Raw genomic sequence first — 12,178 nt, 5'->3', positions numbered from 1 at the left:
GGAAGTCGCCGCTACCATGAGAGAAATCATCAAAAAACAAAAAAATGTGAGAGGAACTCAACAATGTCATGAACGAAACCAACAAACAACACGAAAAGATTGACCAAATGTTGGAATTGAGTGAAAAATACGAATCCCTCAAAGCGGCCGGGTCACACGAAGAGGCCGCATTATTGCAACGACAACGAATTGAAAAAATGCGCAAATATTATGGATATTAGTATGTTATTTAGTTATGTTTTTTAATATTTTTAGTTATGTATTTTTTTTAATTTTAATGCATTATTAGTTATGTTTTTTAATTTTTTTGTATTTCTTTTTAATTTTAATGCATTTTTATTTAATTATTTAAATAAATTGGTTTTTATTTAATTAGTTTAGTTATAAAAAGAAAATAATAAAAAAACACACTGTGGACCCAACTTGTAGCCCCTACACCATTACACCCCAAAAACAAATTTCCACTCCATGCTGACTGGACGTCACGTGTCATAATTCGCCCCCAATTGTAGCCCCTCCACTACACATGGCCTTAGGGTACGATGTCGCAGAAGGCCTGGAATTTTGAAAACTCACTACTTTTTTATTAAAAAAAAAAAAAAAGAACCCAAACGTACATATCCAATTGTCCAAAATACAACTGTAATCTTAAATAGCCCATTAAACATTTAAACATAAACACACATGTTAATGGACTATGGGGTAATTGAGTATTTTAATTGGGTTTAGCCTACAATTTAATTGTGTTCTGTTTATTGTTATCATAATTATCATTGATGTTTGAAATTTTCTTTTTCACATAGTCGGGCCCTTTTTTAGTACTCGCATAGGCACCCGAAATTTCATCGACGGGCCTGCGTAGTTGACTAGGTTGTCTAGTGTTTGATCTTAAAGGATCACATGTCTTTGTCATAAGTTTATTCTTAAACATATAGATCCAACAATCTCTCAGTTGTATATAATTTAACATGTATCAGCGCAGATAGTGATGAACGACTAACAACATATCGATGAACGTCAAACAACATATCACTGCCCCAATAACATAAGACTTGTAAGTCATCTGTTATTTCGATACGCTACATGCACTTTTATTAAAGCAACAGTATACGCTTATCTATTAATTATCTTTTATGCAATATATATAAACATAAGACATGGATTGACACAATGATCTTATTTGAAAAAGGAGTTCAAACGAAAATGAAAATGCACATATTACCATTTAACAGTTACTAAAAACAAGATGGTACTACTAAATACCCAAGTAGCTAGATTTTAAATTTGGACTGTTCAATACAATCATACAAAGTAACATAATAACCTATAGCTATAAAACACATTTATAGAAATATAACAACACCAACTAATAATATCTATGTCCATTGACATTTTTATGTCAATTTCAATGAAAACAACATTTAACACCAACAATCTAGTACTTGATAAACTTATTTTATTACATGGCTTATATATTCCCCAAGATTATAAATCAGAAATGTATCCAAAAAGGTGGCTGATCTGATCACAAGAATCGAGTTGGTTGTTTTGCACCATCAATGGCATGACGGGTTTGTCTAAGTCAGGGTCGATTAGTTTTGCAATACTATTCTGAAGAAACACTAAATGACCCAGGGCAGATTACGGATAATCTGGGGGTTAAATAGATGTTTCCCACGAGGATGAGGTCCAGCAAAGAAAGTTGTTCTTCAGGTGACCTGCAAAACAGACACCGTAAGCTCGTCACTGAGAAGGGGGGGGGGGGTTCCTCCTTGTGACCACCCTCCGGTGTGAGAATCAGACTAGATTGCTCTGAATATAAGTGTATATTAAGAGATTGCTAGAGAAGATAAGATAATGAGGTATCAGATCATGTCCTTACCATTCCAAGGTGTTAGAGTATTTATAGCCGAAGGTAGGTTTCCAAGAAGGTACAGCCGGCTGAATAGTATTCATGTTCTACCAACAGTGGGTTACGCACAAGCCATGCTGGTTGGTGGATAGGCTGCGGCTGATAGTGACAAGGCCGGCTGTATACTGTTCCTTTACTGCCGGCTATGCACTGTTCCACAACTGTAGGCTACGCACGTCCCACAGTGAGGGTTGGTGAGTAGGCAGCGGCTAATAGTGACAGTACTAGAGGGTGCTCCTCGTACTGTTGTCGGTGAGCTGTCACCCTGTGATTGGTTCAAGGGCTGTTTTGGTCAGATCTTGTCTATTTTGCCCATACTTTGGCAGGTATAGTACAAAAGATCTTCCAGAAGCATACGGACTGGCTCATTTGGGCGGGAGTATTCCCGCCTTGCTCATTCCTTCAGGTGACATTACTGAAGTATCAAGAGTTAGTGCCTTGTGCGTGTAGGCTTGCTATTAGTGCGGGTAGCCTTCCCTGATGGCTTGTATCCGCAGCTGCGGGAACAGGCGGGGTACTTCACCATTGGGAGGCTTTCCCTACGGGAACAGCTGGCTTACTGCGCGTAAGGTTTTCATCTCTGGGCATGGTGGGTCCTGCGGAAGCAGTTGGTCCTTGCGCAGACGTCCCTCTTCAAGGTGAGTCTTGCGGGTCCAACTGGGCTCTGCTGGGACCTACCTCTTCAAGTCCCCCCAGTCCAATGTTCTTCTCATGAATTATTAATAAATGAGGTGAACTTTTGGACTTTAGCAAGGGGTTTTGAAAGGGGTTTTTAGTTTTAAGGTTTTCCGTGGGGATTCTTCCCGCGGTTTTCCTAATGTCACTTGCAGAAATTCCCGACTTTCCTGCTTGATCTTTGGGTATGATGCGGGTAGGTCTGTAACCTCCTCGCAAGTCAGGAGCGTTGAGTCCCACTTGTGTGGATTCTCCATGAGGTTTTGGTAGTTTTGAACATAGTGATCAATTATGTTAAAACCACCAATTCCATCTTGGAGCTTCAAACAATATAGTTCTCGACGTTCCCGCTATGCGGGGATGTTATTCCCGTTTCCGCAAGCATGGCCCAGAAGATCCTTCTTGGTTTCAATTCCCTGCGGAGCACTAGGTATGTGAAGGGTTTTGCCTTGACACTGTACCCGCACTCGTCTTACGGTTACTTTACTTCCAAGGTATTCCTGGCGTCAATTCCCTGCGGGTGCTAAGTATGTGAAGGGTTTTGCCTTAACACTGTTCCCGCACCCGTCTTATAGTTACTTGGTTGCCAAGGTAAGGGGTATTTTCCCGCTTACTTTTAAATGTTTTTGAAATTTTGAAATTCGAAGAGTTGGTGAAAGGATAAGAACAGTCCAAACTGTTGAAACGTCATCCGACGGTTTCTTCTGACTGTGTCAGGACGTGCAGGAAGTTATGGCGACGTGACAGTACATGGTCATTCCAGACGCTTTTTCAGGCGCGTGGGCGCGATTTTTCGGGCGCGTGGCCGCGAAATTAATGGCACGCGTCCTTTCAACAGCTGTTGCCAGCTTGCACTTTGCCGCGTGTCATAGTTTCATTGCACCTGTGATTTCTCTCTCTTCCGCATTAAATTCATCGCATTAATTGCGATGAGTATATAAAGGGGGAGAGGGTCCTTTGTAATTCACACTTTCACTCCTCTTCTTGTAAACGATTTCCGGCGAATATTTTCTGCCAAGCATTCTCCTGAAATCGTTCCTTTACCTCCAAACCATGTCTTCTACTCACGATTTCGAAGCTGCTGCCGAGGAATCTGACGTGCACGTCGATATCCCGACGTCTACGTCTGATAAAGATGATAAGAGCCCTGCTGGCGAATGCCAGTGTGCTCTTCCCACTGAGCTTTTTCAGTACATCGTTCGGAAGTTCATGCTCGAGCCGTTCGAGCCTGAGTTTCCGGAGCCACACCAGACGGTGTACGATGCCCCCAAGGGCAAGATAGGGGTGTACGCTGCATTCTTCGTTTATGGGAATCTCAGGTTCCCATTAACGAAGTTTGTATACCGTGTCTTGGAGAGGCACGGGGTGCATTTGACGGAGGTACACCCGATGGCGATCGCCATGATCCGCCACTTTGAGTGGGAGTGCCTCATTCTGGGCGTGGAGCCCCATGTTGACCGGTTGATGACCTTCTATTCTTGGAGGTGCATCCAGGGGTGGTACACCTTGGTCAACCGGATCAAGGGGCTGAAGATCTGCGCAACCGAGTGCAGTCTTCGGTCGTGGAAGAGGGAGTTTTTTTATATCTCCGCTCGCGTCGTCCCGATAGCGATGACGTTTAAAAATGGGATAGCACTCCCCGCCCTTCACGCCCCAAACTACCAGGAGGCGGAATGGTTCGCCAAGATCTCCCGGATCCAGACTCCGGTGTACCGCTTTGCGGAGTCTGGGATGGTGATGCTTGGGATGAGCCGGGTGTGGAAGGAGGCGTCACAGGTTCCCATCGTCCTCGAATACGGTTTGAACTCTGTCCCTTACGGTATGCTCTGTCTTATTTGTTTATATAGGTTTGTCTTCTAACTGTTTCTTTTATTTCAGAGGGGAACGACTTGCAGTCTCTCCTGCAGCCGCGGGAGAGTGATGGTCCCGCTCGGATGGGTACTCGTGCTCTCGATGAGAACGAGTTGCCCATCTTGGAGCAAACGAGGGATCGGTTTGTGGAGGTCTACCCGCCAGGCCACCCTATTCTGAGCGCCACGCGGCCAGGTAAGGCGTTATTCAACCCTCGACCTCTCAATGCTGAAACCTCTGCTGGAATTCCTCTAATCTTGTCATCTTCTGATGAGGAATCCGCAGATGGTCCTCCGTTGGTGCGGAAGAAGAAGGCTGCCGGCGGGAAGGGGAAGGCGAAGGTTGCCTCCACTGCCGATCCGGTGCATCGGTCTGATTTAGAGACCGAAAGCGAGGAGGTGGCGGGGAACCCTGGTGGTGCTAAGACCACTGCTCCGGAGGCTGAGACGACCGTCACCTCCGAGCAGCCCAGGACAACGACGGTTAGCGGCGTGAAGAAGCCGGCTCCATCAAGTTCGTCCCCGCCTGTTCGCACTTTTAGGCTCAAGAAAACCCGTAAGTACAAACTTCCTTTACTTTTTAACTTCATATATTTCCGCCATTATACTTATATCTTCTTTGTGCAGGCGTGGATGCTACCGCATTCCAGGGTGGAGTGGGGAGGAGCACCTCCGGACCCATGAATGTAGGCTTGGTCAACCTACCTGAGGCGATGACCCAGGCGGCTGCGCCTGCTTCAGTTGGTTCAGTTGCTCACCCAGTTGAGCCAACTGTTCCAACTGTGATGACATCTCCGCCGGCTGTCAGTGCCATATTTACTGAATCTTTCACTGAGCCGGCGGTGACTATTTCTGCGGGCTCCTCCGCAGCGGCGACCACGGTTGTGAGTTCACCTACGGTGAGTTCACCTCCGTTGGTTTCTACCGCGGCGGCCTCCACCATGCCTTCTCCGTCATCGGCAACGACGGCCGATCCTTCAGGTATGCTTGGGCCTTCTCGCCAACCTCTGCCTCCTTCCCATCTGCCTGACCTCTTGGACGGATTTCCCTTGGGTTCAGGTGATGGGTTTGGCGGCTATCGGCCTGTTGTCGACCCTACAGGTGCGTAGGGTTCTTTTGGCCTCTTTTTTTTTTTTATATATATCATCTTTTCCTAACTGCTTTTTGTTTTTTGTAGTGTCGGATTCCAATGAAGTGTATGTTCCACGATGGAACATCCGCCGAGGAACAACCCTTCGCACGCCTGTGGAGTGCGTGGAGTGGGCTCGTCACGCAGCTCCCAGTGGTGCGTTGGGGGAAGCAATGGCTAGCTACCAGGAGGGTAGGCTGACCAACGAGCTTCGGATTCTCCTGGCCCGGATGCAGCCGCACGTCGAGCTGCTCTGTCGTGAAAACGACAAGTTAAAAGCAGCTCGTATTCAAGAAGTAGCTCAGGCGCGGGCTGTCCGGGAGGAGAACAAGAGGCTTACCGCAGTGGCTGCGGAAAAGGAGAAGGCGTTCAAGGCCCTTGAAGTTGAAGTTCAGGCCCGTCTCGAGGCCCGTTCCAAGGCTGCCCAAGCTGTTAACGAACAGCTTCGGCTGGCCAAGGAAACTGCACGGAACGCAACTGAGAGGGCCACCAAGGCTGAAGCTGTTGCTGAGCCTCTACGCATTGAGAACGAGGAGCTTAAAGCCAAGCTAGAGAGGCTCCAGCAGGCTCATGATGCCTTGGCTATGGAAGACGCCAAGAAGCTCCAAGAGATCTTGGACCAGAGGGGCGTGCTTGACCACACTGAGCGGAAGCTAAAGGGCGTCGAAGAGGCTGCTGCAAAGGAAGTGTTGCTTGCCAACCTTAATAAAAGTGAAGCCGAACGCGCCCGTAACCAAGCTCAAGCTGCCCTCCAGGAGGCTCTGGTTGCCAAGGAATGGCTTCTTCGAGAAGCGTTGTCTCAGGTATGTTTAATTTCATTATATCTTTACGCTTTTCTTTGTAAATAGAAAAGGTTTTGATACTTGTATTTTTTCTTTTTGTAGGTTGTGCATCGGGTCTTCACGGATACGTCTTATGACGATGCTATGAGCGCAGCCTTCAACGCTTCTCATGAGGATGGGGAAAAGGCCGGCTTCCTGCTTGGTCTAGGGTTCGTTGAGAAAGGCATCCCGCCTTCCAACTTCCCTTTATATGACGTTGATACTGAAGCTGTATATGACCAAGCAGTGAATCAGTATGCCCCCTTCCCGCATCCGGTGGTGGAGAAGGTGAACGAAGTTGCTGTTGCTGATGATGGGCTAGCTATCCTTAAAGCTTTCCTTGAACCGCCACGCTCTACTGATGGTGCGGGTCCAAGTGGAAGTGGTCCTGAAGCTTGATCCTGAAGATCCCTTTCCACCATTATAGATTTTTATTTTTGTATAGCTTCTTTTGTATGCGGGTATGTACCCAGCAATCTGTAATATTTGAATTTTGATGGAATAAAGATTATTTGCCAATTCCTTGCCTTGTTTATTTCACGCATATTTTGTTTTAACTTAGCAATTTCTTTAGTACTTAGATAAGTTAACTTTTCAACGTGGCAGATAATAAGTTAAAGTTTTGCCTCCTCTTTCGTGATTGTGCGGATAAGACCGTCACTTGCACTTAGTAGGATGGCTAAGCTTTACCTATATCTGACCTGCGTGGAAGTTTTCCCCATCTTTTCCTTTGAAATTTTCTAAGTGTTTAGAATAAGTTAACCTTTGAACGTGGTAGATAATAGGCTGAAGTTTTGCTTCCTCGTTCGTGATTGTGCGGGTAAGACCGTCACTTGCACTTAGTAGGATGGCTAACCTTTACCTACATCTGACCTGCGTGTAGGTTTTCCTCATCGTTCTGTTAGAAAATTTCTAAGTATTTTGAATAAGTTAACCGTTCGACGTGTGGTTGTCAATAGGTTAGTTTGGTTTCTTCTATCATGATTTGTGCGGTTAGGACCGGTACTTTCATTTAGTAGGATCACCAAACTTTACCTATGACTGACCTGCGTGAAGGTTTGTCGTTTTTTGTGTTTATGCGGGTTTTGCCGCCTTCCACACGCAACGACTTGTTTTCCCACTTATGTATGCGGTGAAGACCGGCATATCAGTGTGGAAAGTTCATTAAGTATAAATGTAAGACCATCAGCGTCAATGTGAAAGGAGAATCATTTCCATTAGAAGTGGCTCTAGGCCTTTTCTTTACAAGTTTGGAATTGATCTACATGTAACATTTGCGTAATTGAGCTCCATTCCATGTTCTTGGGATGGGAGTGCCATCGAGCCTTTCGAGCCGGTATGCGCCCTTTCCCAGAACTTCTTTGATAATGTATGGCCCTTCCCAGACCGGGGCCAGTTTTCCTGGGCGTTGTTGGTTCAAAGCCTCGTTGTTACGCAGTATGTAGTCTCCTACATTGAAGTTGCAGAGTTTTACCCGCGTGTTGTAGTACTTTTGCATTTGTCGCTTGTAGTTCTCTTCACGCACTGCGGCTAAGTCTCTGCGTTCCTCGGTTAGCATAAGGTCTAACCGTCTTTCCGCATCATTGTCTTCTGGCTGAATCAAGACCCTTGGTGAGGGTAAACCAATTTCGACCGGGACCATGGCTTCAGTGCCATAAGTGAGGCTGAATGGGGTTTCTCCCGTACTGGCCTTTTTCAGCGTTCTGTTTGCCCAAAGGACGTGCGGAAGCTCGTCCACCCAGCCGGATCTGTGTTCCAAGAGTCTTTTCTTTATGCCTTCGACGATGCTCTTATTTGCTCTTTCTACCTCACCATTACCCTGCGGGTGCGCCACTGAGGTAAAGGTGTGGGTGATTTGAAGTTCTTCCAGCCACTTTTGTAGCTTCTTGTCAGCAAAGTTGGTGCCGTTATCGCTCACCAAATTCTGTGGAAGTCCAAAACGACAAATAATAAATTCCCAAATAAATTTTTTGATATGTTTCGCGGTTGTTTGGGCTAAGGGTTTTGCTTCTATCCACTTGGTGAAGTAGTCGATGGCTACCACTAGGAACTGAACGTTTCCTGCTGCTGTAGGAAATGGGCCTGTCACATCGATGGCCCACTTCTGAAATGGCCATGAAGAGGTGACTGGAACAAGTTCATTCTTCGGGCGATGGGTGTTGGGTGCGTAGAGCTGACAAGACCTACACTTTCTGATGTATGCCAGCGCATCCGTATGCATCCCCGGCCAAAAGTATCCCGCGTTGTTTAGCTTAGCTACAACAGCGCGTGGACCTGCGTGTACTCCACAGATGCCTTCGTGTACTTCCCTTAGGAGGTAGTCAGCATCTTGGTTGTCCACACATCTTAAGAGTGGGCCAAGAAAGTTACGTCTGTAAAGGATGTCATCGATGGGTTGATAATTCAGTGCTTTACAGCGTAGTTTTCTTGCTTGTGTTTTTGACTCTGGTAGTATACCTGCCGCAAGGTAATTTATTATTGGTGTCATCCACGTTTCTGTGCCGGTTTGGATGACACAAATTTCCTTGTGCGGGACTGAAGGTGCCTCGAGGAGTTCAATGCGGATGTCCTTTCCCAAGTGGGTGAAGGCTAATGATGCAAGCTTGCTTAACGCATCCGCAGATTTGTTTTCACTACGCTTGACGTGTATGACTTTGCAATCGTTAAAATTGCGCATAAGGGTTTTGCTTGTGCGAGGTACAGGGCCATTGTGTCGTTCACGGCCGTGTACGTCCCGTTTATTTGGTTGGCTACTAACATGGAATCCACGTGGGCTTCCAAGTATTTCACTCCCATCTTACGCGCAATTCTCAGCCCGGCCAAGAATGCTTCATACTCGGCTTCGTTATTCGTACTTGGAAAATCCAGTCGAATAGCGTAAGTGTATTCTTGGCCTGCTGGGTTGGTTAGTTTCAACCCTGCGCCTGAACCCTCGTTACTGGCTGCTCCATCAGTGTAGAGTCGCCAGACATCATTGATGTCCTGTGCTGGAGAGGGTTGAGCCTCTTCCTGACACTCTTTTTTCCCGCGATGCAGGCACTTCCGCAATAAAGTCGGCCAAAACCTGGCCTTTTATGGCTGGTCTTGGCTTATACTTTATCGCGTATTCCCCCAACTCAATTGCCCATTTGGCTAGGCGTCCCGATAACTCGGGTTTGCGTAGAACGTTTGCAAGTTTGAAGTTGGAGAGAATGGTGATTGGGTGACCCTGGAAATATCGTCTTAACCTGCGTGAAGCGTGTATAAGTGCTAAGACTAATTTTTCGAGGGTAAAGTACCGGGTTTCTACGTCTGTTAGGATACGGCTGACATAATAGATTGGCATCTGGATGCCTTTCCGTTCAACTAGCAGGACCGCCCCGGTTGCTCTATCTGTTGCGGAAAGGTATAGGATTAACTCCTCCCCCGCTTCTGGTGCTGTGAGCGTTGGGAGCTCGATCAAGCGTGACCGAATCTCCTGAAAAGCTGCTTCCGCTTCTGGTGTCTAGCGGAAGTGCGTCTTCTTTAAACAGTTTCTCAACGTTGACACGAAAGGAAATGACTTATCCGCGTGGTTTGCAAAAAAGCGATTAAGTGCGACTAGTCGTCCATTCAGTGTCTGAGCCTGTTTGATGGTAGTAGGTGATTCCATTTTGATAACGGCTTCGACCTTTTCAGGGTTCGCTTTGAAGCCATCTTTAGTGACGATGACCCCCAAGAACTTCCCTTCTTCCATCCCAAAGGCACACTTGCTCGGGTTGAGATTCATGTTTATCTTCCTGAGCGTGTTGAAAGTTTCTTTGATGTCTTTCAACATCGCTTCTGCGTCAGGGCTTTTGATGACCAAGTCATCCATGTAGACTTCCAAGTTCCTCCCAATTTGGGCATGAAACTGGTTGTCCATCAGGCGTTGGTATGTGGACCCGGCATTCTTAAGTCCAAATGGCATCATTTGGTAACAAAATGTGCCATCGGGCGTCCGAAAAGCGGTTTTGTCCTGATCATCAACGGCCATGTGGATTTGATGGTACCCCTTATACGCATCCAGGAAGCATTTAAGGCGAAACGGTGCTAACGAATCCACCTTAAGATCAATTTCGGGTAACGGATAACAATCTTTGGGGCATACTTTGTTTAAGTCCTTGAAATCTATGCACATGCGCCATTGTTTGTTATTCTTCGGTACCATAACGGGATTTGCAACCCATGTTTGATATCTGCTAACGCGTACGATGCCTGCGTCAAGGAGTTCCTTGACTTGGGTTCTACACGCGTTAGTTTGTTCTGGCCCCATTACTCTGCGCTTTTGTACGACTGGCGTAACAGCCGGGTCGCACTTGAGCTTATGCTCTGCCTTACTTCGGGGTACGCCAGTCATGTCAGCTGGTGTCCACGCGAAGATGTCAGCGTTTTTCTGTAGTAAGCGTTTGAGTAAGGTGCGCGTGGGATCAACGACTGTTGGGCCAATGGTAACGGCCTGGTCAGGGTATTTGCCATTGAAGGCCCATCTTTCCGGTTCGGTGATGGTTGGTTTAGCCATCTTTGGTTTGGGTTTAGATGAGACAGATGCGATGCATACCTGGGGAATGCCGGTGATCATCGCTACACCCTCAGCTGTTGGCCATCCCATCATGCCGTGGACTGAAGATACCACGGCGTTAAATCTTGCCATTCCGTCTCTCCCGAAGAGAATGTCGTATGTGTGGTGTGGCTTCCTCATCACGACAAAATCCACATCTTCTGTGCGTGAGTGATTCCCGTCTGTAAGAGTGACGGGGAAAGATAGGATACCCAGGAGGGTGTTTGTGCTGCCGTCGAACCCTTCCATCGAGGCGTAGACCGTTTCCAGGCGTTCCTTGTCTTCGTCATCTAGCTTGTCGAAGAACTGCCTGTACATCACCGTTGACGAGGCGCCGTTGTCAGCAAGAGTGCGAGAAGTGATGTAGTGCCCCAGCTGGCTTTTGATGACGATAGGGCCTTCTTTGCTGGGTCCTCCTGGCACTCGCGGGAAGCGCACCTCAACTTCCTTCCACGCGCATGGTTCTGTCGCTCGCCTTTTTCTTCCTCTGATGTTGCCATGAACCATGTTGATGCTGATGTCAACGGGCTTTCATCCGTTGCCTCTGTACCGGTTATCATTCCTTCCTCCCTTCTTGATTGATGCCACAAGGTGTGCAAGTCTTCCATCCTTGACGAATGTTTCAACAATATCCTTCAAGGATGTACACTCCTCCGTACTATGACCCTTTGTCCCGTGGAAGTCACAGGATTTGCTTTGATCCGCATTAGGTCGCTGCCGGATCAATGGAGCCTTTGGCCATGGTAGTTTTTCGGTGGCAAATATCTCCTTGACGCTTTTGGTGAGTGGCGTCCACCGGTGTTTTCGGCTTGGAAGGTGTGTGTTATCCCTTCCGCCAACAAGAGGGCGAGAGCTGGATGAGGTGTCAAAGTTTACCCTTGACTGCCAAATACCTAGCTTCCTCTTTTTGTTCTGCCGGGCGATCCGAACATTGTTTTCTCTGGTCCTTTGCGTGTAGAGGTGTGTACTCTGGGGAAGATCCCTTCCCAGTTGCTTCTCTGTCTCGGCAAAGCGCTTGGCCGCCGTCATGATGGCATCCCATGTGGATGGCATGCCATCCTTACCCGTCAACGTGCGGATAAGCTCTGGGTATTCGGCGCCCTGGATGAAAGCGGCGCGAACAAGATCTTCACTTATGTTGCCCAGACTCAGCTTTTTGGAGTTGAAGCGAGTGATGAAGTCTAGTAAAGATTCATCCTCCTCTCTAACGCAGTTGAGGATCGTCCACTGTTC

This window comes from Bidens hawaiensis, unplaced genomic scaffold, assembly GCF_021521415.1.
Source record: "Bidens hawaiensis isolate Kalapana, Puna unplaced genomic scaffold, B.hawaiensis_p1.1 tig00016121_1, whole genome shotgun sequence".
NCBI lineage: Eukaryota > Viridiplantae > Streptophyta > Magnoliopsida > Asterales > Asteraceae > Bidens > Bidens hawaiensis.
The sequence above is the reverse complement of the archived record's forward strand: the minus strand, read 5'-3'. Positions refer to the sequence as shown.